The sequence below is a fragment of the Pleurodeles waltl genome, chromosome 5, assembly GCF_031143425.1.
Source record: "Pleurodeles waltl isolate 20211129_DDA chromosome 5, aPleWal1.hap1.20221129, whole genome shotgun sequence".
NCBI lineage: Eukaryota > Metazoa > Chordata > Amphibia > Caudata > Salamandridae > Pleurodeles > Pleurodeles waltl.
Window position 1 is genome coordinate 1,693,432,687 of NC_090444.1, and position 25,613 is coordinate 1,693,458,299.

The following is a 25,613-nucleotide window of genomic DNA, read 5'->3' on the forward strand; positions in this document are numbered from 1 at the left end:
CTTGAGCTCCACAAAGCCCCAGCCTCTAGCACTCTCAAATTCCAGATTCAGCTCCCCCTCTGCAGCTCCTGCGACGTGAGACTTCTATTTGTTGAGGACTTCTTGCGACTCCCTGTGCCTTCTGCCAGTGGGACACTCGCGGGGGCTCCTCCAACTCTGGCTGGCTTTCCTGAGGCCTGCCCTGACTACCCACCAAGGGTCGAGTTACTAGGACCTTGCTGCTCCTTCAAAATCTTCAAACTTCCTTGCAACCATGATTTGCATTTGCCAAGGCATATTGGTGGTCCTGCTGGCCAATGACTTTCCTGCAACCCAGCAACCGCTGTGGAACAGCTTGTGAGAGATTCCAAGGTTCTCCTGCAGCCCCCTGGACTCCACCATCCTGCAGGAACTTCACCTTTAAGAGGGTGGGAATGGCCTACCTGCACCGCCTGGACATCTCCTAGTGGTTTAGACATTGTCCCCTTCTTCAGGTTTCTCTCATCCTGAATCCACCTTTGGGTTCCACCGACCTGGTCCATGGGTTGCAACAGGAGCTGAACAACCGAGGCTTCCACTGACTCCAACAATGGTTTTCAGCATCACTTCACCCCTATGCACCTGGGCTCACTGGTGTAGGTAGTGCGGACTTCTGGGTATCCACAGGTAGGGGCACTCTTCAAATTTTTTGTGCCAACTGGTTTCCTCGGGGTCCACTGGGAAGGGTCCTGAATCAATAAAATTCCAACTGTGCTGTCCTGTGTTAGCCTATGGGACACCCGGCTCAATAACCCTGCACCCAGCGGCTGTGGGATTTCTAGTACTCACCTCTGGTAATTTCCTACTCCCCCAGCCTAATCCTAGCCTGGGATCCTAACACACTTACTTTGGTTGAGCACCTCCATTCTTATACTGCTTTCTTAGATATTTGCACCCCCCTCTACCCCCCAATGGGATCCATTGTATTTTTTATGCATTTTCTGATTATTGCTAAGAGCATACTTGTGTGTGTTGATATCTCCAGGTGGTGATATACCAGTGCTTGAGTAACTTTAGTGTTGAAATAAAGAAACCTTTATTTTTGCAACACCTAATGTGGTTCTTTTTGTGATTGGTTACTAACTGACCATTGTTGTACTGCAAGTGCTTTACACTCCTCCTAGATAAGCTTTAGCTGCTCACCAAAAGCTCCCCCTAGAGAGCATTCACTATCTAGACACCTAAACACTATCACTAAGGGTTCCCTGGACTTAGACACCTATTGTGTGGCACCCTATGCTATCATAAACTGAGCCAGCCTCCTACACAACCTCCTTGCTTTCAAGACCATGACACAAAGTAGCATAAAGAGTTATATAGTTTCTTCACCTTCGTGTTTGCAAAACCAAACCTTTCTTAGACCGTTTTTTTTTGGTAAAGATCTTGAGTGGCAGTGTGTCCACCCTATAACTGAAATATAGTAACCTTTCCAGTTCAGGAAACGGTCAGTGCAAATACTGTTTAAAGCGTGAGGAGTTACGGTTCAAAAAACATGTCATAACTTCTCCCCCATGCATTGCTTTCATGCAGAACCAACATATGTCCATAATATGTTGCACAATTGCAGGGGTCATTTTGGCTGGCTTGGTTCAAAATTCCATGCAGCCTGGGTAAACAAGTGACTTATCTTCAGTAAAGGTAGAGACTATCCAGTCAGATTCCTTACCTTAGAATATTCCCTAGAAATCAGACTGGATCAGTAAAAGCTTGAGCAGTACCTCTGCGCACCAGTAGGGATGTTGTCCAGCTCTCTGTGGGTCATACCAGAAGTGACATTTACGCTGCCTATGTTGGTGCCACCCTAGAATGTTGACAACAGTTTCTTTTTGGGACATTTCAATACCAGAAGCACAGAGCCACAACAGGATGCAGATAGACCAGGATGCATACACTAAGGACCTCCAAGTACATACAAGGGTCACCGCATACATGGAGAGAAGTCAGATCGTAGAGTGGGAAGGATGGAAGGGTAGCTAAGGATCGTCTCTACCAAATCATACAATACCAAAGGTAAGTAACTTGTTCATCTGATAGAGATTTCTAGCCGCAGATTCCTTACCTTAGCATAGTTACCCATGCAATACCATCCCCAGAGGCTGGTCTGCACACAGATTTAGACCAGGAAGTCCTAGAGGACTGAATAGGCAAAGTGCCTGTCACGACAAACGTGACTGTCCGGGCAGAGCATGGATGCCCATATCACACCAGAACAGATGTCCAGGACAGGAACTCCGTAAGCTAACACTGTAGTTGCAGCCTTGAATCTGCATGCAAGTCCTCATGAGGTTGCTTTTCAGCCAGTGCATAGCATAGTTTATAATGCAGAGCAAAACACATTTTCAGCCGATCCCTTTCTACACAGCCTTTCCTTCCTTTGTCCTGACAAACCCCATGAAGAGTTGGTCGTCCACCTGGAACTCTTTGGTACCATTGATGTAGAATGAGATCTTTCTTTTTTAGGTCCAGGCAATGGAGACTCTTCTCCTTAAAAGATTGAGGTGGAGCAAAGACTGTCAACAGTGTGATGGTCTGGTCTACGTGAAAGGGTATCACCACTTCTGGGAGGAAAGAGGCACATGTTCTCAGAACCAGTTTATCTCTTAAAAAAAAGTTGAGTAAAGTACACAGAGAGTGCCTGCAGTTCACAAACCCTCCTGGCTGATGTAATGGCTAATAGGAAGACTGTTTTTACATTCAAACGCATAGCACAAATGGTGAGCACAACAACAACAAAAATTCACAAACAACTTCAAGTCCCATTTTAGAATGGTGAAGGGTTTAGGGGGAAATATGTTGGAGTCCTTTGAGAAAACAAGTGACTTGAACAGGGAGGTCTCATACGGAAACCACAAGAAAACGGACATGGCTGAAATGTACTTTGGAAGCCTGGCTGCCAGAATGACATTGCAAACTTCTGCAGAAAAGTCAAAAACTGTCAATGCTGCCAGTTAATGTCCATGCATGAAGCTAGAAAGTGTGCAGGTTCAGATGCAGGACCCCGCCCTGTTGTTGTGGCAGTAGATCCTCCTGAAGGGGCAGCCTGATCAGAGGGCTAATGCTAATGCTCAGGATTATGGAATACCATCATCTCTGTGCCCAATCCAGAGCCACAAGAATGACTTGGGCCTGGTCATTCCGGATCTTTTTGAGAAATCTGGACAGGAGTGGTATCAGTGGAAAGGAGTACACAACCTCGGAGCTCCACTCGAGACGAAATGTGTCTTCAAGCAAGAGCTCCCTTGGAAGCTCTCAGAAGTAGCAACATTGCATGTTCTTGGTTGTGACATTCAGATCTAACTAAAGTTCTCCCTAATCTCTGAAGAGACCTTGCACCACCTCCTGATGGAGAAGCCATTTGTGATCTGCAAGGCATTGATGGCTGAGTTTGTCCACTCTGACGTTCATAGAGCCTGACAGATGTTGACCACCAGGCATATGGCCTAACATTCCAGTCATGTCCACAGGCGCACGGCCTCTAGGCACATGGTCCACAACCTCACCCTGCCCTGGTTGTTGCAATACGCACAGCAGTGGTGTTGTCCGTAAACACCGATGTTGAGCTGAGACTCCACTGGAGACCAGAGTCTTCCGATCTATACCTCTTGCAGATGCCCCCACATGAGAGACGCATCTGTCACCACAGTCAATTCCGGTTGAGGAAGGGAGGGGAGTCTCCTGCTGGCCCATTTGTGGTTCGTCAGCTACCACTGCACATCTTTTGCAGTTCCCTCCAAAATCAAGACTAGGTCGGAGCAATTTCCCTGATGCTACGTCCACTGACACTTGAGGTCTCACTGCAAAGCTGCATATGCCAGCAGGCATGGGCTACCAGCAGGATGGAGGAAGCCTTGAGGCCCAGCAGCCTCAGAGTTAATCTCATCAAAATCCAGGACAGAGGCTGAAACATTGAAATCATAGCCTGAATATCCTGGATTCACCATTCTATAGGATAGGCCCGAAACTGCACTGTGTCCAGAACACCTCCGATCAAAGGGAGCATCTGAGAAGGAGTCAGGTGTTACTTCAACACGTTGATAGTGGACCCCAGGGAATGCAGGCAGTCAGTCAGTCTGGAGGTGGAAGATGACTGCATGGGGTAAGCCCACCTTTAACAACCAGTTGTCGAGCTATGGGGAAGACTGGAAACACTGACCTCCACACATGGGCTGAGACCACCACCATCACCCTGGTGAACACCTGAGGGGCGCTTGTGAGGCCAAAGGGGAGCACAGGGAACTGAAAGTTCTTGTGGTCTATCGTGAACCGTAGGTAATGCCTGTGGGCAGGTAGGACAGGTATGTGAAAGTAGGCATCCTGCCAGAACAGCACTACCAGCACATCCAGTCTCCAGCATCCAGGGCAGACAGGACCTGAGCCAACATGAGCATCCTGAATTTCTCCTTCTCCAAGAAGAAGCTGAGAAGGCACAGGTCTAAAATAGGGAGGAAGTCACTCCTTCTTGGGCACCAAAAAGTAGCAGGAATAGCAACCACAACCAACTTCTGATGCCAGTACCTTCTCTATGGCTCCTTTGGCCAAAAGAGCCTAGACTTTGAGACCGAGTAGGAAAAGGTGGCCTGTCAGCTGGTCTGAGGATGGTGACATGGGTGGCAGGGTTTCTATGAAAAGACTGGAGTAACCCTGCTGAACAATATGAAGTACACCCTTGTCTCATTATGGACTGCTAGCTGGGCAGGTGGTATCTGATTCTACTACCACCGGGTTGTCTGTGGCAGTGAGAGGACAAACTCAGAGTTTAGAGCCTGCAGCAGTCAGTCTGGGTAAACCTCTGGCTGTGTGTTCCATAGAACATCCACAGCCACAAAAGGACTGCGGAGTCTGTTGGCCTTTGTCACTGGGTGGATTGGACATGGTTGGTAGCCCCTACCATAGCCACATAAGAGGAAAAAGGCAAAATGGGGTTGGCGTGGGGACATGGAGAAACCCAGCGACCAGGAATGGTCCTGCTGTCCTTAACCCCTTCTGTGCCGAGGACGTAGTGGTTACGTCCTTCGGCACAGTGCTGCTGTGCCGAGGACGTAACCACTACGTCCTCGGCACACAGCCCAGAGGGAGCGCTCTCACTCCCTCTGTGTGCTTCCCCTTACCACCCCCAAAGTCAGGGATGGAAGGGGAAGCCTATTTTGATTAGGCTGATCTGCCCCCAAGGGGGGGCAGAAACCACTAGGCACCAGGGATTTTTTGTTTTTTTTGTTTTACAGTTGGGGTGCGACCCCTTGGACAAGGGTCGCTCCCCTGGAGGGGCAAATTGTATTTAGGCCATTTCTGCCCGCTTTGGGGGCAGATCGGCCGATTTTAGGTCAATCTGCCCCCAAGGGGGGCAGAAACCACTAGGCACCAGGGATCTTTTTTTTTGCGCCGTCACGCAAGGGGAGCGACCTTGTAGGTAAGGGTCGCTCCCCTGGGAAGGGGGGGGCAAATTTATTTTAGGTCATTTCTGCCCCCCCTGGGGCAGATCGGCCTATTGTTATTAGGCCGAAACCTCTAGGCACCAGGGCAAATTTTTTTTGTGTTTTTTTTTTTTTTTTTTAGAGATGGGGAGCGACCCCTTAGGCAAGGGTCTCTCCCCTGGGGGGCAAATTGTATTTAGACCATATCTGCCCCCCTTGGGGGCAGATTGGCCGATTGTAGGTCAATCTGCCCCCAAGAGGGCAGAAACCACTAGGCACCGGAGAATTTTTTTGGGGCGCCAATGTCACGCAGGGGGAGCGACCCTTGCCTACGGGGTCGCTCCTACTGCGTGACATTGGCGGCAAAAAAAAAATCCACGGAGGGGGAGGGGCAAATTTATTTTAGGCCATTTCTGCCCCCCCCCCCAGGGGCAGAAACCTCTAGGCACCAGGGCATTTTTTTTTTTTTTTTTTTTTTTTTTTTTTTTTTTTTTTTTAGAGATGGGGAGTGACCCATTAGGCAAGGGTCGCTCCCCTGGGGGGCAAATTGTATTTAGACAATTTCTGCCCACCTTGGGGGCAGATTGGGTGATTGTAAACCACTAGGCACCGGGGATTTTTTTTGGGGGCGCCAATGTCACGCAGGGGGAGAGACCCCGTAGGCAATGGTCGCTCTGGGGGGGGGGGGGGTGGGGGGGGTCAGAGGGGGGGGGGACATTTATTTTAGGCCATTTCTGCCCCCCCCAGGGCAGGCTGAGCTGGAGGCCAAAATCCACAGGTAGGCAACTGTTTTCTGTGAAAAAATGTGATGTGTCCACGTTGTGTTTTGGGCAGTTTCCTGTCGCGGGCCCTAGGCCTACCCACACAAGTGAGGTATCATTTTTATCGGGAGACTTGGGGGAACGCTGGGTGGAAGGAAATTTGTGGCTCCTCTCAGATTCCAGAACTTTCTGTCACCGAAATGTGAGGAAAACGTGTTTTTTTTAGCCAAATTTTGAGGTTTGCAAAGGATTCTGGGTAACAGAACCTGGTCAGAGCCCCACAAGTCACCCCATCTTGGATTCCCCTGGGTTTCTAGTTTTCAAAAATACGCTGGTTTGCTAGGTTTGCCCAGGTGCCGGCTGAGCTAGAGGCCAAAATCCACAGGTAGGCACTGTTTTCTATGAAAAAATGTGATGTGTCCACGTTGTGTTTTGGGCCATTTCCTGTCTCTGGCGCTAGGCCTACCCACACAAGTGAGGTATCATTTTTATCGGGACACTTGGGGGAACATAGATTAGCAAAACAATTGTTATTGCCCCTTGTCTTTCTCTACATTTTTTCCTTCCAAATAGAAGAGAGTGTGTAAAAAAGACATCTATTTGAGAAATGTCCTGTAATTCACATGCTAGTATGGTCACCCCGGAATTCAGAGATGTGCAAATAACCACTGCTCCTCAACACCTTATCTTGTGCCCTTTTTGGAAATACAAAGGTTTTCTTGATAGCTATTTTTCACTCTTTATATTTCAGCAAATGAATTGCTGTATACCCGGTATAGAATGAAAACGCACTGCAGGGTGCAGCTCATTTATTGGCTCTGGGTACCTAGGGTTATTGATGAACCTACAAGCCCTATATATCCCCGCAACCAGAGGAGTCCAGCAGACGTAACGGTATATTGCTTTCGAAAATCTGACATTGCAGGAAAAAGTTACAGAGTAAAACGTAGAGAAAAATTGATGTTTTTTTCACCTCAATTTCAATATTTTTCTTTTTCAGTTGTTATTTTCTGTAGGAAACCCTTGTAGGGTCTACACAAATTACCCCTTGCTGAATTCAGAAGTTTGTCTCCTTTTCAGAAATGTTGCGGTTTCTGGGATCCAGCATTGGTTTCATGCCCATTTCTGTCACTGACTGGAAGGAGGCTGAAAGCACAAAAAATCGTAAAAATGGAGTATGTCCCAGTAAAATGTCAAAATTGTGTTGAAAAATTGGGTTTTCTGATTGAAGTCTGCCTGTTCCTGAAAGCTGGGAAGCTGGTGATTTTAGCACCGCAAACCCTTTGTTGATGCCATTTTCAGGGAAAAAACCACAAGCCTTCTTTTGCAACCCCTTTTTCCAATTTTTTTTTTTAAAAAACGAAATTTTCACTGTATTTTGGCTAATTTCTTGGCCTCCTTCTGGGGAACCCACAAAGTCTGGGTACCTCTAGAATCCCTAGGATGTTGGAAAAAAAGGACGCAAATTTGGTTGGCAAGCTTATGTGGACAAAAAGTTATGAGGGCCTAAGCGCAAACTGCCCCAAATAGCCAAAAAAAGGCTCGGCACAGGAGGGGGAAAAGGCCTGGCAGCGAAGGGGTTAATGTGCATCAGCGTGGAATCTGCCTTATTGCCAAAGAGGCAGGTGCCATCAGAGGTCATGTCCATACAGGATGCCTGGACATTCCCTGAACATCCACTAGATGTCGGCCAGGCAACAACCAGTGACGATGCAATCGCTCTTTCTAGCAAGCCGGTTATATCCAGTCTGCAGCGAATGGTGAACTTTGCTGCATGCAACGAAAACACAAATAGGTGTGCTGTTCCAGAGAAAATGTATTTTGCAAAAAAGTCCCCTGCAGGTGAAAGTTTTAAAAAGGCCAAGATGGGCTCTTTACATAAGTTCTGGTATATGTTTCTTATATATAGGTCACGCAGAGGGAAGCATCTTTTATCAATACACAAGCCTTCACCCACGCAAGTGGCAAGCTTCATCATCAGGCTGTGATCCTGGCTGGGCAGGCACTGCAATGCCCAGCAGGCCCATTCAAGGGGCTCTTTACCGGAGATCTTTTATAACCCAAACGTTTGGATTATGTCCTGCACTGAGTTAGGAAACGAAGGAAAAAGTGTATGACGGGGAAAGTTAGTGATTTAAAATTGGCTATGGGTTCAGGCTGGGGGAACACTTTATTTATGACTATGAACTCATGCCAAGTTTATAAACAAAGATTGAACCCAGAGGGACGCTAATGAATCCTGGGTTTACAGAAAGGGCCACCTGTTTCTTGTCTAAAACTGCTCACGAAAGAGGCAATGGCAGTTAATAAGAACCGGTGAAGTGAAACCTAACCTACCTGACGAGAATTACTGAAAATATATAATTTGCATCCAAGATGTGATATAGCAAGCTTATTGGTCATAATAGACCGATTTGTCAAAAAGGAATCTCACTCTGGGGATCCTTCATCTGTGACCCACTAATAAAAGTGAATGGACCTTATGGAATGCTGGTGAGACGTTATCGAAGCTCCTAATTGTGGTCAGCGAGCAGTAGGGTGGACAGAACCTACCTGGACAGCAGCATCCGTTGCGAACTTTGCTGCAACCCTGCCATCCGCAAAAGACTGGGTCAGGATGGAGCAGGTATCCCCCAAGACCATGGGCAATACTTGCAAACTGTGTAGTTATATTGGCCCAGAGGCATGCGGTGTTCCCCGACCGCAGTGCAAGGCTAGCAGAAGAGAACATCCTCTTCCCTATCTGATGGTGTGGTAGGGAACGCATCAGAGTTGACTTTGGAGGTGGAGGCCTGCACAACCACGCTCTTTTGTGTAAGGTGCTGGATGAGGAAAGCTGGGTCCCTAGGAGCTGAGCTGGGGGCAAATGTCCTGTGCACAGGAGCCCCTGTGCAGGGCCTGATCCCAGCCCCAAGCAGGACATCCATAACAGCTTTATTAAAATGTTCTGTGGGGGCAACTCCAGGCTGAAGCACCTTGGTCAAGATGTTCGCCTTGACTGCCACTGAGGGAAGTGTAGGGTCCACGACCTCAGGTGTCCTTCTCACCAAAATGCAAATTAAGCCCCTTCCTTTGTAGCCATATTAGGGAGAGGCCAAACCAATGTCTAGAGAGGTGTACAGATCTCTGCCATCCGTCAGTTCCTCATACCAGTTATCCTCAGGCTTTTCCAAGGGGTTCTGGTAGCCATAAGGATCCTCAGATCCTCCCCAATCATACTCCTCACAATAACAAAAAAAAGAGGGCTCTGGCTAATACTCAGAAGGTCTACTTCCAGACGGTGGGAAAGTTAATGTTGGGGCACACCGATCGGCTCCGTATCGGAGTCAGGTATGACGATGGGGTTGGCACTGCTATATTCTACAGTATGAGCACACCGGGAACGGCATCACTGAAAAGGGCTCTTGGTAAGAACTTGGTCTTGTGACCGAGCCGGTCCAGAACCAGCACTAGATCCAGTGGGCCAGACTTCCGCTGAGTACTGACTTATCAGAGGAAATCCAGTGGGGGCACCCGCCGAACCCACAGGTGTGACCAAGCTTCCGAGGGGTTGGCCCGTCCATGTATGGGGTGCATGGCCTCATAAAACTTGCTTAGATTGGCAGGGGTCGTTCAGGCTCTGGAAATTGTTGGGAGGCACAGAGCTGACACAGACAGCGCTCCATGGCTGACATGTGGGAGCGAGGACCAGAGTGGTGAGGTCGTTCCGCACTTCGTGCAATGACTTGGACTGGCACGGTGAAGTTGAAGAGTGCTTTGACTTCTTAGATTTCCAATTCCTGAGACATACTTGACAACTACAAGCACAATGACAAGTGCCAGGAATGGCTCTGCGTACAGGACCTGGACCATCATTGGAACTGGGACATGGAGTGTCTTAGAGTCGACTGGTGTAGTGCGACAAGGAGCTTCACGGACAGCTCCTGAAGAGCCTTGGAATTCATGGTACATCAATCTTTACAGGCTGTGGAGTCATGGCATGACTCCAGGCGCCAGAGGCAAACCAGAAGGGGAGTCTGTCACAGACATCTGTTGGTGATAGGAACTACATGGTTTAACCACAACAGGTTTCTTAAGGTATCTGACAAAATGTAGAAAAACAAAATTGCCCCCAAAAATAGGACAGAGGTAGCTCTCTCCTGATATCAGTTTCTCTTTCTGAGTCACTGGCATGTCAGCTTGCTGGGGTGTCACCTCTGGCATTGGCAAGGCCAGCGTGGAGCCAAACAATGATGCACCTACTGGCGCATGGAGGTACTGCTCAAGATTCTCCAGTTCCAGTCTGACACCTGTAGAATATTTTAGGGTAATGAACTGCAGCTAGACGTCTCTAGCAGATAATTAGAAACTAGCTCGGTGTACAGAGTGAGGCAAAGAAAACAGTGGAATGCTAATACCCATTCAGTTTTTAGCATCTTGGGTAATGTCAATGCTTAATGCAGAAGCAGTGCAACTGTGAGCACAAGAGATCATCTTCGCCCTGGAAGGATTGTGAAGTGACCAACTCTGAGCATGCCCTAAAGATTAGTAATTGGTGATAAACCTGGGTGCATCCTAAAAATTGCTTAAATATATTGTACCCCGGAATGATGCGATGGGTGGCATTTATTAGCATAACCAAAGATTGCTTGTGCACATACCAATGATTAGCACTGAATGATGTACACAGGTTGGAGTGTGGAATTTTTGCTGGAAGTTTAGACAGCACAAAACAAACATGAAGCTAAGGCATAACACTGCAACTTTTTTCATGGAAAAGGTGGTGAATGTATTCAATAGACCCCCAAGCAGGAGGGACAAAAAGAATCCGTTCATTCAAATTGTTCCTTTGTAAAGAAACAATGATGAATAAATACTGCTGCAGCTAAGGTAAAGCTTGACACCATGAGAGGTCTTATGCAGGCTGGAAGTTGCACTTCAAAACATGACCACAAGTTCATTTTGAGAAGTACCTTCTTAAAAATACATGGCAACAAATAGAAAAGAGAAATCAAAGGTTCAGCTAAAGACAAGGTATGGCATTTATGCCAAGAAAACCGACATATCTACTATTTTTAATTCAAAATTTTATGTTGAAGGGCAGGAAGATGGTTTTGCTAGGTGACAATAGCAAAACTGTCTTAAACAACCAGGTGAATACCGAGATCCAGGACTTCCAAAGACATGTGCAACAACTAACATCACCTTTGTGAAGACCTAGGGGGCTGAAGTAGGCAAAACCTAGCGGGCTGAAGTAGGCAAAAAGCAGGACTACAAAATTATTATGGGCGGGGCCTATCACTTAACAAAGGTCCCATTTGCGTGAAAGCAAGATTGGGGCATCTTGCAAGCAGGGGAATGCAACCCAGTCTTCCAGTTCCAGATCCAGAGGAAAATGTGCAAGGGAAAGCTTCCTGGAATTCGAAATGCATAGTTTCAGAATGGGCCCGTGAACTTTCTCTAGAACAAGAAATGAAAATGTCACTTACCCAGTGTACATCTGTTCGTGGCATCAGTCGCTGTAGATTCGCATGTTTTGCATAGCTCGCCATCTGGTGTTGGGCCGGAGTGTTACAAGTTGTTTTTCTTCGAAGAAGTCTTTCGAGTCACGGGACCGAGTGACTCCTCCTTTTGTCTCCATTGCGCATGGGCGTCGACTCCATCTTCGATTGTTTTTCCCCCGCAGAGGGTGAGGTAGGAGTTGAATTGTAGTAATAGTGCCCATGCAATGGAGTGACTAAGTATGTACTTATTTAAGGTTGAAATGATATATATACAAATAGCTGAAGGTAACTTCCGAACTGCTACAGGCTCCCGGGGAGGCGGGTGGGCACATGCGAATCTACAGCGACTGATGCCACGAACAGATGTACACTGGGTAAGTGACATTTTCAGTTCGATGGCATCTGTCGCTGTAGATACGCATGTTTTGCATAGACTAGTAAGCAGTTATCTCCCCAAAAGCGGTGGCTCAGCCTGTAGGAGTGGAAGTAGTCTGAAACAATGTTCTTAATACGGCTTGACCTACTGTGGCTTGTTGTGCGGATAACAAGTCTACACAGTAGTGCTTGGTGAATGTGTGAGGCGTAGACCATGTGGCTGCCTTACATATTTCTTGCATTGGGATGTTTCCTAGAAAGGCCATGGTAGCACCTTTCTTTCTGGTTTAGTGTGCCCTTGGTGTAATGGGCAGCTGTCGTTTAGCTTTAAGGTAGCAGATTTGGATGCATTTAACTATCCATCTGGCTATACCTTGTTTTGATATTGGGTTTCCTGCATGAGGTTTTTGAAATGCAATAAATAGTTGTTTAGTCTTTCTGATGTTCTTTGTTCTGTCAATGTAATACATTAATGCTCTTTTGACATCTAATGTATGTAGTGCCCTCTCAGCTACGGTATCTGGCTGTGGAAAGAACACTGGAAGTTCCACTGTTTGATTTAGATGGAACGGTGAAATAACCTTTGGTAAAAATTTTGGATTAGTCCTTAGGACGACCTTATTCTTGTGAAGTTGTATAAAAGGTTCTTGTATTGTAAATGCCTGAATCTCGCTTACTCTTCTTAGGGAAGTAATGGCGATGAGAAATACAACCTTCCAGGTTAGGAACTGTATTTCGCAGGAGTGCATGGGTTCAAAAGGTGGACCCATAAGTCTAGTTAGGACAACATTTAGGTTCCATGAAGGAACAGGTGGTGTTCTTGGTGGTATAATTCTCTTAAGGCCCTCCATGAATGCTTTAATGACTGGTATCCTATATAGGGAAGTTGAATAGGTAGTCTGCAGGTATGCAGATATTGCTGCAAGGTGTATTTTAATGGAAGAGAAAGCCAGGTTAGATTTTTGTAAGTGAAGCAAGTAACCCACTACATGTTTTGGAGTCGTGTGTAATGGTTGGATTTGATTAATATGGCAGTAGCAAACAAACCTCTTCCATTTACTTGCATAGCAGTGCCTGGTGGATGGCCTTCTGGCTTGCTTTATGACTTCCATACATTCTTGGGTAAGTTGTAAGTGCCCGAATTCTAGGATTTCAGGAGCCAAATTGCTAGATTCAGCGATGCTGGATCTGGGTGTCTGATCCTTTGGTTGTGTTGTGTCAATAGATCTGGCCTGTTGGGCAATTTGATGTGGGGTACTACTGATAGGTCTAGCAGCGTTGTGTACCAGGGTTGCCTTGCCCAAGTTGGTGCTATTAATATGAGTTTGAGTTTGTTTTGACTGAGTTTGTTTACCAGATAAGGAAGGAGAGGGAGAGGAGGAAAAGCGTAAGCAAATATCCCTGACCAGTTCATCCATAGGGCATTGCCTTGGGACTGCTTGTGTGGGTATCTGGATGCGAAGTTTTGGCATTTTGCGTTCTCCTTCGTCGCAAACAAGTCTATTTGAGGTGTTCCCCAGAGTTTGAAATAGGTGTTCAGAATTTGGGGGTGAATTTCCCATTCGTGGACCTGTTGGTGATCTCGAGAGAGATTGTCTGCGAGTTGATTCTGAATCCCTGGTATAAATTGTGCTCTGAGGCGAATTTGGTTGTGAATTGCCCAACGCCAATTTTTTTGTGCTAGCAGGCTTAACTGCGTGGAGTGTGTCCCCCCTTGTTTGTTTAGATAATACATTGTTGTCATGTTGTCTGTTTTGACGAGAATGTATTTGTGAACTATTATTGGTTGGAAAGCTTTTAGTGCTTGAAAAACTGCTAGCAGTTCTAGGTGATTTATATGCAGTTTTGTTTGATGTACGTTCCATTGTCCTTGTATGCTGTGTTGATCGAGGTGTGCTCCCCACCCTGTCATGGAAGCATCTGTTGTTATTACGTATTGTGGCACTGGGTCTTGGAAAGGCCGCCCTTTGTTTAAATTTATGTTGTTCCACCATAGAAGCGAGAGGTAAGTTTGGCGGTCTATTAACACCAGATCTAGAAGATGACCCTGTGCTTGTGACCACTGTGATGCTAGGCACTGTTGTAAGGGCCTCTTGTGCAGTCTTGCGTTTGGGACAATGGCTATGCATGAAGACATCATGCCTAGGAGTTGTAATATCATCTTTGCTTGTATCTTTTGTGTTGGATACATGCGTTGTATGATGTTGTTGAAATTTTGGATTCTTTGGGGACTTGGAGTGGCTACTCCTTTTGTTGAGTCTATTATGGCTCCTAGGTATTGTTGTACCTTGCACGGCAGAATGTTGGATTTCGTGAAGTTGACGGTGAATCCTAGTTTGAAGAGGGTTTGTATGATCTGATTTGTGTGGTTTGAGCACTCTATTAACGAATGGGCCTTGATTAGCCAGTCGTCTAGATATGGGAACACATGTATTTGCTGCCTTCTGATGTGTGCAGCGACTACTGCTAGACATTTGGTAAAGACTCTTGGTGCGGTTGTTAATCCGAAAGGCAATACCTTGAATTGGTAATGTATTCCTTTGAATACAAACCTTAGGTATTTCCTGTGCGATGGGTGTATTGGTATATGGAAATACGCGTCTTTGAGGTCTAAAGTTGTCATGTAGTCGTGTAGTTTTAGCAATGGTAACACTTCTTGTAGTGTGACCATGTGAAAGTGGTCTGATTTGATGAATGTGTTTACTATTCTGAGGTCTAGGATTGGTCTCAGCGTTTTGTCCTTCTTTGGTATCAGAAAGTACAGTGAGTAAACTCCTGTGTTTATTTGTGTGTTTGGTACTAATTCGATTGCATTCTTCTGCAATAGTGCCTGCACTTCTATCTCCAGGAGATTGGAATGATGTTTTGTCAAATTTTGTGCTTTTGGTGGTATGTTTGGAGGGAATTGTAGAAATTCTATGCAATAACCATGTTGGATAATTGCTAGAACCCAAGTGTCTGTAGTGATTTCCTCCCATGCTTTGTAATAATGACCTATTCTTCCCCCCACTGGTGTTGTGTGGAGGGGGTGAGTGACATGTGAGTCACTGCTTAGTAGTAGGGGTTTTGGGGCTTTGAAATGTTCCCCTATTCCTAGGGAATTGCCCTCCTCTATATTGTCCCCGAAAACCTCCTCTGTACTGTCCCTGGTAACTGGACGGTGTTGCCTGTGAGGTGCTGGCTTGTGTGCCCTGACCCCGAAACCCCCCTCTAAAGGGTGTTTTACGGAATGTGCTGTAATTCCCTCTGCTCTGCGGGGAGTAGAGTGCGCCCATGGCTTTAGCAGTGTCCGTGTCCTTTTTGAGTTTCTCAATCGCTGTGTCCACTTCTGGACCGAACAGTTCTTTTTCGTTAAAAGGCATATTGAGAACTGCTTGCTGAATCTCTGGTTTAAATCCAGACGTTCGTAGCCATGCATGCCTTCTGATAGTTACAGATGTATTAATTGTCCGTGCAGCTGTATCTGCAGCGTCCATGGAGGAGCGTATTTGGTTGTTTGAAATGTTCTGTCCCTCCTCAACCACTTGTTTTGCCCTCTTTTGTAGGTCCTTGGGCAGATGTTCAATGAGATGTTGCATCTCATCCCAATGGGCTCTGTCATAGCGCGCAAGTAGTGCCTGAGAGTTAGCGATGCGCCACTGGTTTGCAGCTTGTGCTGCGACTCTCTTACCAGCTGCATCGAACTTGCAGCTTTCTTTATCTGGGGGTGGTGCATCTCCAGATGTGTGGGAGTTGGCCCTTTTCCTAGCTGCTCCTACAACGACAGAGTCTGGTGGCAGCTGTGTAGTGATGAAAACTGGGTCTGTAGGAGGCACCTTATACTTTTTTTCCACTCTTGGTGTGATTGCCCTACTTTTGACCGGCTCCTTAAAGATTTCTTTTGCGTGCCGGAGCATACCAGGGAGCATAGGCAGGCTTTGGTAGGAGCTGTGGGTGGAGGAGAGGGTGTTGAATAAAAAGTCATCCTCGACCTGTTCTGAGTGGAGGCTTACATTGTGAAATTGTGCTGCTCTAGCCACCACTTGAGAATACGCAGTGCTGTCCTCTGGTGGAGATGGCTTCGTAGGGTATGCCTCCGGGCTGTTATCTGACACTGGGGCGTCGTATAAGTCCCATGCGTCCTGATCTTGGTCACCCTGGCTCATGGTGGTGTGAGCTGGGGAATGTGATGGAGTTTGTGCTGGTGAGACGTTAATTACAGGTGGAGGAGAGGGTGGTGGAGTAACCTTTTTCACCACCTCTGTTTGTGGTGTTTGTTCAGTTTGGAACTCCAATCTTCTCTTTCTTCTAATAGGGGGAAGGGTGCTTATTTTTCCTGTCCCCTCCTGTATGAAAATACGCTTTTGCGTATGGTCTACATCAGTTGATTGTAGCTCTTCCTCAAACCTATGCTTTCGCATTTGGGAGGTTAGCGATTGCTCTTCTGTATAAGAGCCTGAAACTGGGTCGGTTGCAGTCTGTTTTGGCACCGAAACCCTGTCTGCATCTTTTTTCGGCTCCGAGGTGACTTTTTTCTTTTTCGGGGCCAAAACCTCTCGGCGTCGATCTTCGTCGGTGCCGCTGTCTCGGCGTCGAGCCGTGTCTACACCGGTATCTCGGTGTCGATGCTTGTCTCCAGCACTTTCTCGGTCCCGAGAAGGCTGCGTGCCGGTGTCTCGACCGGAGTCGGACGATCTCGCCACTGTTTGGGCCTTTTTCGGTGCCGACGGTCGGTCACCGAATTTATGGGTCGAGCCATGGCCTGGTGGCAGTGGCGTCCCCTGGGCCTTGTAAATCTTCTTCTGAGTGGTTTTCGACGTCTTACTCACGGTTTGTGTATCGTCGAATCCTTCGGAGTCCGATTCGTGGATCGAAAAGGTTCCTTCCTCTTCTTGTTCCTCGAACTCTCTGTGGGCTGTCGGCGCGGACGCCATCTGAAGTCTTCTGGCTCGACGGTCTCGGAGTGTTTTTCGGGACCGGAACGCACGACAGGCCTCGCAGGTGTCTTCACTGTGCTCAGGTGACAGGCACAGGTTACAGACCAAGTGTTGGTCTGTATAGGGGTATTTATTGTGGCATTTGGGACAGAAGCGGAACAGGGTCCGTTCCATCGGCGTTCTTCTGCACGCGGTCGGGCCGACCAGGCCCCGACGGGGGATCGAAAAACTACCCCGAAGGGCACCGGAGCTCTTCGATCTTTCGACGCGGTGTTGAATCTAACTACGCCGATCCCGAACGCAACAATACCGACGAAAATCTTCCGAAATTAGCTATCTTTCCGTTCCGAAACTCGGAGGGACAGGAACACGTCCGAACGCGATGATGGAAAAAAAACAATCGAAGATGGAGTCGACGCCCATGCACAATGGAGACAAAAGGAGGAGTCACTCGGTCCCGTGACTCGAAAGACTTCTTCGAAGAAAAACAACTTGTAACACTCCGGCCCAACACCAGATGGCGAGCTATGCAAAACATGCGTACCTACAGCGACAGATGCCATCGAACATAAGAATATCAATCCCACTAGATCTTGTTCTTTGAGACTAATTCCACGGACCCTTTGCTCAATACATTGAGAACCTCTTGCTGCAGAATTCAACATCAGCGTTTGAGGTGACAGAGAATAGGGGGAATGGAAGGAAGCATCTCCGGGAAACTGCTCAGTGACTTGGACGAACAACTAGCCTACATGGCTTATGTGCCTCCTCAAGGGTGGATAAAAGTGGTTTTGTGGGAAGGACAAGCGATGAGAAGGAAGAGGACAGCTGATCTCTCAAAAGCCTCTGAAGCCACCATGCTGCCTGTAACTCTGAATGAACTGGCTGGGCTCTGGACTGGCTGTGAGAGCTGGTGCTGCAAAAAAGAGCAGGTTCAACAGTATCTCCTGAAGTCGTGGGACTGCTGGTGAAAATGGCAAGTAAAGGAAGCCAGCCCCAACAACCAAGTCACAGCCTTATTTTGTCCGAATTGCTCCAGTGCTCAATAGCATTTCGCTCAAAAGGAGCATGAATCATCGAAGGGCATGTTCATAGGATCTACTTGGACATCCCCCCCATTATGAACATGGAATTCATCCATGCATGGTGGCAGATGGCAATGTAACAGCCCATGGAAGGCACCAATGAATCATCTGTGCTAAGGCCACAGCGCAGGTTCTGCTTCGCTACGTCATGCCCATCATGTACAACTTCCATTAAATGGTTGTAAAGCTGGGCCTGACAGTTTGGACTGCCATCTGTCATGGGAATGAAGGGCCATGAGGCAAGTTGTCTTTGTGGAATGAAAAGTGATGGTTCCTGAACAGAAAAAACATTCTTCCTCATTGTTCACTGCAGGGGCTGGTTTGTTCAATGCCACCAAACAGGGGTACACTGGTACCTTCTTAAATAGAAGCAAAGGTTTAAGGGAGGTGGCTGCTGATTGCAGGATTTCTGTAAGGATATTAGCCTTATTCTCCTTCACATGCAAGGGCAATCTTAAGACGTCCCCAGGCTTGGGAAGCACAGCTGTAAATGATGCAACGTCCTTCAAGTGAAGCCTAAATTACACTTCAGGTCCACCACGGGGGGTGTTGAAACTGTCCTGGCCACTGGCATTCTTCAGGGTCAGTAAGTCATCATTATATATATATATATATATATATATATATATATATATATATATATATATTGAAAATGTCACTTACCCAGTGTACATCTGTTCGTGGCATTAGTCGCTGCAGATTCACATGTTGTGCATAGCCCGCCATCTGGTGTTGGGTCGGAGTGTTACAAGTTGTTTTTCTTCGAAGAAGTCTTTCGAGTCACGAGACCGAGGGACTCCTCCTCTTTTGCTTCCATTGCGCATGGGCGTCGACTCCATATTCGATTGTTTTCCCCGCAGAGGGTGAGGTAGGAGTTGTGTGTGTTAGTAATAGTGCCCATGCAATGGAGTGAATAAGTATGTACCAATTAAGGTTTAAATAATATATTTACAAATGTACAAAGTTGAAGATAACTTCCAAACGGCTACAGGCTCCCGGGGAGGCGGGTGGGCACATGTGAATCTGCAGCGACTAATGCCACGAACAGATGTACACTGGGTAAGTGACATTTTCCGTTCGATGGCATGTGTAGCTGCAGATACACATGTTGTGCATAGACTAGTAAGCAGTTATCTCCTCAAAAGCGGTGGCTCAGCCTGTAGGAGTGGAAGTAGTCTGAAATAAAGTTCTTAGTACGGCTTGACCTACTGTGGCTTGTTGTGCGGACAGCACGTCTACACAGTAGTGCTTAGTAAATGTGTGAGGCGTAGACCATGTGGCTGCCTTACATATCTCGTGCATTGGAATATTCCCTAGGAAGGCCATGCTAGCGCCTTTCTTTCGGGTTGAGTGTGCCCTTGGTGTAATGGGCAGCTCCCTTTTTGCTTTAAGGTAGCAGATTTGGATGCACTTAACTATCCATCTGGCTATACCCTGTTTTGATATTGGGTTTCCTGTATGAGGTTTTTGGAATGCAATAAACAGTTGTTTAGTTTTTCTGATGTCTTTTGTTCTGTCAATGTAGTACATTAGTGCTCTTCTGATGTCTAATGTATGTAGTGCCCTTTCAGCTACCGAGTCTGGCTGTGGGAAGAACACTGGTACCATTTGATTTAAGTGGAACGATGAAATAACCTTTGGTAGAAATTTAGGATTGGTTCTTAGGACTACCTTATTTTTGTGTATTTGGATAAAAGGTTCTTGTATTGTAAACGCCTGAATTTCACTTACTCTTCTTAGAGATGTGATGGCGATGAGAAATGCAACTTTCCAGGTTAGGAATTGTATTTCGCAAGAATGCATGGGTTCAAAAGGTGGACCCATGAGTCTTGTTAAGACGATGTTGAGGTTCCCTGAAGGAACGGGTGGTGTCCTTGGTGGTATAATTCTTTTGAGGCCTTCCATAAACGCTTTAATGACAGGTATCCTAAATAGTGAAGTTGAATGGGTAATCTGCAGGTATGCAGATATTGCTGCGAGGTGTATTTTAATGGAAGAGAAGGCCAGGTTCGATTTTTGTAAGTGTAGTAAGTAACCCACTACATCCTTTGGAGATGCGTGTAATGGTTGAATTTGATTATGATGGCAGTAGCAAACAAACCTTTTCCATTTGCTTGCATAGCAGTGTCTAGTGGATGGTCTTCTAGCTTGCTTTATGACTTCCATACATTCTTGTGTGAGGTTTAAGTGTCCGAATTCTAGGATTTCAGAAGCCAGATTGCTAGATTCAGCGATGCTGGGTTTGGATGCCTGATCTGTTGTTTGTGTTGTGTTAACAGATCTGGCCTGTTGGGCAACTTGACATGGGGTACTACTGATAGGTCTAGCAGTGTTGTGTACCAAGGTTGCCTTGCCCATGTTGGTGCTATCAGTATGAGTTTGAGTTTGTTTTGACTCAATTTGTTTACTAGATATGGAAGGAGAGGGAGAGGGGGAAAAGCGTACGCAAATATCCTTGACCAGTTCATCCATAGGGCATTGCCTTGAGACTGCCTGTGTGGGTATCTGGATGCGAAGTTTTGGCATTTTGCGTTCTCCTTTGTTGCAAATAAGTCTATTTGAGGTGTTCCCCAAAGTTTGAAGTAAGTGTTTAGAATTTGGGGGTGAATTTCCCATTCGTGGACCTGTTGGTGATCTCGAGAGAGATTGTCTGCAAGTTGATTCTGGATCCCTGGAATAAACTGTGCTATTAGGCGAATGTGGTTGTGAATTGCCCATTGCCATATTTTTTGTGCCAGAAGGTACAGCTGTGTCGAGTGTGTCCCCCCCTGTTTGTTTAGATAATACATTGTTGTCATGTTGTCTGTTTTGACAAGAATGTGCTTGTGGGTTATGATGGGTTGGAATGCTTTTAACGATAGGAAAACTGCTAGCAGTTCGAGGTGATTTATATGCAGCTTTGTTTGATGTACGTCCCATTGTCCTTGGATGCTGTGTTGATTGAGGTGTGCTCCCCACCCTGTCATGGAAGCATCGGTTGTTATCACGTATTGTGGCACTGGGTCTTGGAAAGGCCGCCCTTTGTTTAAATTTATACTGTTCCACCATAGAAGCGAGATGTATGTTTGGCGGTCTATCAACACCAGATCTAGAAGGTGACCCTGTGCTTGTGACCATTGTGATGCTAGGCACTGTTGTAAGGGCCTCATGTGCAGTCTTGCGTTCGGGACAATGGCTATGCATGAGGACATCATGCCTAGGAGTTGTAATACCATCTTTGCTTGTATTTTTTGTGTTGGATACATGGTTTGTATAACTTTTAGGAAATTTTGAACCCTTTGTGGACTTGGAGTGGCTATGCCCCTTGTTGTGTCTATTGTTGCTCCTAGGTATTGCTGTACTTTGCACGGCAGAATGTGTGATTTTGCATAGTTGACGGAGAAACCGAGTTTGTAGAGGGTTTGTATGACCTGATCTGTGTGGTGTGAACACTTTGTCAGTGAGTTGGTCTTGATTAGCCAATCGTCTAGATACGGGAATTCGTGTATTTGCGGCCTTCTGATGTGTGCAGCTACTACTGCTAGGCATTTTGTAAAGACTCTTGGTGCGGTTGTTATACCGAACGGCAATACTTTGAATTGGTAATGTATTCCTTTGAATACGAACCTTAGGTATTTCCTGTGCGAGGAATGTACCGGTATGTGGAAATACGCGTCTTTGAGATCTAAGGTTGTCATGTAGTCTTGTTGCTTTAGCAATGGTAATACTTCTTGTAGCGTGACCATGTGAAAGTGTTCTGATTTGATGTAGGTGTTTAGTGTTCTGAGATCTAGGATTGGTCTCAGTGTTTTGTCCTTTTTTGGTATTAGAAAGTACAGTGAGTAAACTCCTGTGTTTATTTGTGTACCTAGTACCAGTTCTATTGTGTTCTTTTGCAGTAATGCTTGAACTTCTATTTCCAGAAGGTCTGAATGCTGTTTTGATATATTCTGTGTTTTTGGTGGTATGTTTGGAGGGATTTTGAGAAATTCTATGCAATAACCATGTTGGATAATTGCTAAGACCCAAGTGTCTGTTGTTATTTTCTCCCAAGATTGGTAATACTGACTGGTGTTGTGTGGAGGGGATGAGTGACCTGTGAGTCACTGTTTGGTTGTAGGTGTTTTTGGGCTTTGAAATTTTCCCCTGTTTCTAGGGAATTGTCCTCCTCTGTACTGGCCCCGAAAACCTCCCCTTTGGTACTGTCCCTGGTAGGTAGACGGTGTTGAATGTGATGTACTGGCTTGTGTGGCCTGACCCCGAAACCCCCCTCTGAAGGTTGTTTTGCGGAAGGTGCCGAAAGTGCCTCTGCCCTGCGGGGAATAGAGTGCGCCCATGGCCTTGGCAGTGTCAGTGTCCTTTTTTAGCTTCTCAATTGCCGTGTCCACTTCAGGTCCGAACAATTGTTGCTCATTGAATGGCATATTGAGCACTGCTTGCTGTATCTCCGGTTTAAAGCCAGATGTTCGTAACCACGCGTGCCTTCTTATGGTTACTGCTGTGTTAATTGTTCTTGCAGCTGTGTCCGCTGCATCCATAGAGGAGCGTATTTGGTTATTGGAGATGTTTTGTCCCTCCTCAACCACCTGTTTCGCCCTTTTTTGTAAATCTTTGGGTAGATGCTCGATGAGGTGCTGCATCTCGTCCCAATGGGCTCTGTCATATCGCGCTAGGAGCGCTTGAGAGTTAGCGATGCGCCACTGGTTTGCAGCTTGTACTGCAACCCTTTTTACAGCTGCGTCGAACTTGCGGCTTTCTTTATCCGGGGGTGGTGCATCGCCTGATGTGTGAGAGTTGGCTCTCTTGCGAGCTGCCCCTACTACAACTGAATCTGGTGGCAGTTGTGAGGTGATGAAAGCAGGGTCTGTGGGCGGTGCTTTATATTTATTTTCCACCCTTGGTGTTATTGCTCTACTCTTGACAGGCTCTTTGAAGATTTGCTTTGCGTGCCTTAGCATTCCTGGGAGCATAGGCAGGCTCTGGTAGGTGCTATGGGTGGAGGAGAGGGTGTTGAAAAGGAAGTCATCCTCGACAGGTTCCGAGTGTAGCGACACGTTATGGAACTCTGCTGCCCTAGCTACCACCTGTGAATACGCTGTGCTGTCCTCTGGTGGTGAGGGCTTGGAAGGATACGCCTCCGGACTGTTGTCTGACACTGGGGCGTCGTATAGGTCCCAAGCGTCCTGGTCATCTTGGCTCATGGTGGTGTGAGCCGGTGAGTGTGACTGAGTCTGTGCCGGTGATATGTGAGTTACAGGTGGAGGAGAGGGTGGCGGAGTTACCTTCTTCACCACTTTTGTTTGTGGTGCTTGTTCCTGTGTTTGGAACTCAAGTCTCCTATTTCTCCTAATAGGGGGAAGGGTGCTGATCTTCCCTGTTCCACTCTGTATAAAGATCCGCTTTTGAGTGTGGTCCACTTCAGTGGATTGTAACTCGTCCTCGAATCTATGTCTGCGCAATTGAGAGGACAGTGATTGCTCCTCTGAATAGGAGCTGGTAGTTGGCTCGGTTGCCGGTCGTTTCGGCACCGAAACTATGTCCTTACTCGTTTTCGGCTCTGAGGCGACTTTTCTCTTTTTTGGAGTCGAAACTTCTCGGCGTCGATCCTCCTCGGTGCCGCTGTCTCTGCGTCGAGCAGCTTCGGCTCCGCTGTCTCGGCGTCGATCTTTGTCGGCAGCACTTTCTCGGTCCCGAGATTGCTGCGTGCCTGTGTCTCGACCCGAGTCGGACGATCTCGGCACTAGTTCGGCCTTTTTCGGTGCCGATGGGCAGTCACCGACTTTATGGGTTGAGCCATGGCCTGTTGGCAGTGGCGTCCCCTGGGCCTTGTCTGATTTCTTGTGTGCTGGCTTCGACGTCTTACTCACTGTTTCGTGGACGTCGAATTCCTCTGAGTCCGATTCATGGATAGAGAAGGCTTCCTCTTCTTCTCCTTGTTCCTCGAACTCTCGGTGTTCTGTCGGCGTGGACGCCATCTGTAATCTTCTGGCTCGCCGGTCACGGAGCGTTTTTCGGGATCGAAACGCACGACAGGCCTCACAAGTTTCTTCCTTGTGCTCGGGCGACAGGCACAGGTTACAGACCAAATGTTGGTCTGTATATGGGTATTTGTTGTGGCATTTAGGACAGAATCGGAACGGGGTCCGTTCCATCAGCTTCGATGTTACACGCGGTCGGGCCGACCAGGCCCCGACGGGGGATCGAAATTACCCCGAAGGGCTACCGGAGCTCTTCACGATTCGATGTCGATTCTATCTAACCCGATCCCGAACGCAACAATACCGACGTAATTTTCCGAATTTTTAACTATCTTTCCGCTCCGAAACCCGGAGCGAAAAGGAACACGTCCGAACCCGATGGCGGAAAGAAAACAATCGAAGATGGAGTCGACGCCCATGCGCAATGGAAGCAAAAGAGGAGGAGTCCCTCGGTCTCGTGACTCGAAAGACTTCTTCGAAGAAAAACAACTTGTAACACTCCGACCCAACACCAGATGGCGGGCTATGCACAACATGTGTATCTGCAGCTACACATGCCATCGAACATATATATATATATATATATATATATAGGAGAGAGAGAGAGAGAGAGAGAGAGAGAGAGAGAGAGAGAGAGAGAGAGAGAGAGAGAGAGAGAGAGAGAGAGAGAGAGAGAGAGAGAGAGAGATTATTATTTTTTTTTAGAAGTTAGTCTATCTCATTGTTGAGATAAACTGTGTCGGACATCTGAATCAGAAGCAAAAGGGTTCCTAGACCTACTATATTATTCATCAGTAAGGTGGGTCCAACAATTGCTGAGCTTTATATCTAGATCTTCTTGAATGGTCTTAGTCTGGGGAAAGTTTGCTAAACTCTGTAGTAGTTCCAAAGCTGGTACTGGTGACATCTAGGACAGTGCTGGAGGCAGAGCAGCAGCAATGCCTTTGGCTGAGGAAGAGGCTTGGCTAGAACCAGAATGGTGCTGTAGCAGTGGTCAACTGGCACAAGGGATAAGCCACCAAAGGAATTACAGGCAGCAGCCTTGAGTTTTTTTGGACCCACAGCGGTACTAGGGCATGCCAGAGTGTAACAAAAATGAATCAGCATTGCCAGGGTGAAGCCTCTATCGGAGTGAGGGCAGCTTAAAGGGCTGGAAGTTCTGGAAATGGAACAAGGTGCTTCATTTCCAAAATTTACAGAGAGAGTTTTATGGCTGGAAACAGCACCAATGGAATCTCCAACAATTACATCTCCAAAGTCGACAGCAGAGTCAGAGAAAGAGGTCACCAAGTAGAGAACCCATTCTTGAACAGGAGAGACAGAGGCCAGAGAATACCTCATTTGATGCCTCCCATGCTTCTTCTCAGAGGACGTTTTCCCTGTTTAGAGGACTGACTGAAGGCAAGCAGAAGTGGGACATGATGCAGTAGATGGACCTTGCTCCCAGTGATCATCAGAAGCCTGCGTCTAGAAAAGCTTTGTGTTCCGTTCCTAGACGTTCTTGACCTGCATGCGGTCACCCTTCTCACATGATGAGGAGTCTGGGCCCCAGTCACAAGAGACAGACTTCATGCGGATCAGAAACCAACACGTCTGCTGCAGGAACG

General features: G+C 47.0%; 1 protein-coding gene across 5 annotated transcripts in view; it reads right to left on the minus strand.

Moving 5' to 3' along the window:
- Positions 1 to 25,613, minus strand: part of ATAD2B (ATPase family AAA domain containing 2B) — a 546,820-nt gene that overhangs the window by 342,077 nt on the left and 179,130 nt on the right. The window lies entirely within an intron of this gene.